Source organism: Opisthorchis viverrini (assembly GCF_000715545.1).
Source record: "Opisthorchis viverrini unplaced genomic scaffold opera_v5_124, whole genome shotgun sequence".
Classification (NCBI taxonomy): Eukaryota; Metazoa; Platyhelminthes; class Trematoda; order Opisthorchiida; family Opisthorchiidae; genus Opisthorchis; species Opisthorchis viverrini.
The window spans coordinates 1,155,658-1,158,648 of NW_008751781.1; positions in this window are offsets into that span (position 1 = coordinate 1,155,658).

The window sequence follows — 2,991 nt, forward strand, 5'->3', positions numbered from 1 at the left end:
TGGCGGGATCTAGTAAACACGCATGTACTAGACAAATCGGGTGAATGAAGGGACATGGAAATTTCCGGGGAAGACTCAATATAGAAAAAAGCGTCCAAGAGGTTCGCTAGGAAGCGCTTTCACGTGATCTAGAATGCCACCCAAAATAACAAAATTGTCAAAATCGTCACAAATCCTAACTACATCAATTTCAATTTCAAATACGATGAGCGATATTTACGTGCGGATAATATGCGTGCGGTTGATGCAAACTGGTGTGTATGTGAGTATAAAGGACGCGTACTGGCTAGATTGTGCGCAACTAAGGTAGTTTGGAACCTGCAGAAACATGAGATCAAAGATATCTCTTGCGGTTGCGTGGTTCATGAGGAACTGACTTCAGCAAGGAAATTTTACAGCCCAAAGAAAAGCGCGAAGCTTTGCAAAACCAGATGTCCCTAAGGCGTCACAAAGTGTGTGTTTGGTGAGTTTTTTAGCATCTTTTCCTCTTCTACCAGTGGATTTTCGATTCATAGGGCGATTGCTCGGGATATATACCACAACCAAGGGAAGCTCAGACCGAAAAAGGCGTCTGACAAAAGTTCCTTCCATTTCGGTTTTCCCTCCCCTCATTGCAGAAAGCGGCTTATGAAGTTCATCATGCAGGAGTATATTTGAGAAAGAGGGCATGCAGCTGAAGTGAGAGTTGTCAGCCGTGCAGTCTTGCATCTTCGTGGACGAGAGGTGAAGAAGGAGCGGACATGCTACGGATTACATATGGGGCGCCAAAAGCTTCCGTTCAAAAATTGTGTTCATCGAGACCGCCTTCTTCATTCCCACTTAATTTCGTGCCTGACAAGATAATGGCACGGACGTTGCAATGTCTTGTAGAACCGGCTTTCAAATATCCTCTGGCAAATATCTTGTCGATCTAGAGTGTGCAGATAATTCATCTTCGGAGAAGAGGAAGGAGCGCAAGTGTTTTTGTACGAAATGAACAAATTCATTCTGTTTATTGGTGTAAACTTTATACCCACAAATTTTCACTTTATCATAACGAGGTTTATTCCCAACAGGTGGGTAGTGTACCGTCAGGCATGATGATAAGTTTAGTCAGAATAAAGCGTGAGTTTCTTTGTAGTTGAAGGTAATAGAAAAGTGGTCGATAGGGTAGGACAAGGGTCAAGAGTAGGGAGGGTATAGTTGCGGGTGTGCTATCAAACTGGGTATGGCAGTGCCATGTGATCATTGCACCGAAATACTTCATTTTCTGTGCAGCCCCGTAGCGGACCTCAATTTTGAGATGATTTGGTTTGGATGTGCATATCTGTGAGGAGGTGGATGTTTTTGGTTGGCGGAGTAAATCCTAAGATGTAGAACAAAGTTTATATGAGGTCACGAGCATTTTCTGATCCGGTTGGAGAGATACTGTGGTGCATAGTTCGGTATACATTCGAAGTTGTATTCGTTTTTACTGTAGTGTGACAGATGAGGCCGATGCGAGAAACCTGCAATGCTCGGGATGCGTTTGCTAATTTGAAACACCAATGGCGTCAAGGCGGTTTATCCGTTCGTGTCAAGTGACGTGTGTATCAGGCTTTAGTACAGGCTCTCATGTTGTGTGGCTGTCAGACCTGGCATGTTTTGAAAAGCGGAACTAACGCTTTTTCAAGTGGATGACAACGATTGTCCCAAAACGATAGCTCGTGAGGGTCGATGTTGGCAAATACCAGAGGTGACAGTTACATGGCGATTTTTTGGTTGTGCACGGGGATTTCCACTGAAGAATGTGCCCTTGTAGTCTCCAGCCAAATCACCATCATTATCTAGGACATTGGAGTCCCATCAGGTTTTGCTATCTTACAAGCTGATTTACTCGGATATAGTCGGCAACATTTCCGAAGTGGTGATGGGTTACAATACTCCCACACGAACGATGAGTTGGATTAAGTCCAGAAGCGTCCGCTTGCTGGTTACATTGCTAATGTGGCTGAGTATGTGATGGTTACGAGTAACGATGAGGAAGACTGAATTATCGATTTTGTCAAGTTACATCGTTCTGTTATCAGGCTTACGATTGACGCTTTGCTTAAGCTTTAACTTTCCTGTGCCCGATAATGCATATGGTTCCCGAATCTCACCATCGAATCATGTACACACGGCTGCTTCGTTATCTCCAATGGGACTGGTTCAAAAAGTGGTGAATTTACCGTCATTAGTGTAGGCCTTCGAGTTTAGCGCAGACACCGACCGGAAACTGTGGACAAAGGGATTTGTTCAGCATTTCATGGGGTAGGCACTACAAATATGTTTAATTATATGTTTCAAACGACATCGCGGAAGATGTGCATGAATCGCAAGTTATACTACATTTTTTTCAGAAACCCTGTCGACTGAAAAACTGAGAAGTGGACTGACCACACGGTATAGTTGTACCGATGCAACCAATAAAGAGAAACATGTTTTGGTAGAGGTGGCTGAATATATTTAGGCATGGGGCTGGCAGGTGGACGACGTTTGGATATGAAGGAGCACCGTTGGTCGTTGGAGTGGTGTGAGAATTAAGTTTCGTACGTATATCGGTATAAACAGACGAACTAGAAATTCAGAATTCAGCGCAGCGTAACAACCAGCACGTATGTATTCGAATTGGCGTATATGTACAGCATATGGAATATTAAGACAAGAGAATAATGAATAGAGCAATGAATAGAGTATCAGTCATGGTCATCAATTCTGCCACACCTTGAATGAGCGTGTGGATGTTTATAGTCCAGTGGTGGTCTTGACCGCAATCTTTCGGATCCTCTCGGAATGGGAACTTCAGATTCCTCACAGGTAGTGCATTCTTCAGATACAACGCTTTTTCGGCTACCATAAGATCATCTAAAAATTACTCATTAGTATCTGAAACAGCAGGAGTGCCGTTAACAGACTGACCTCTGGTATTGAACTCAGCCTGGTCAATGTGTCTCCGATGACAAGACAGATCACCCAAATCGAGAATTCTGA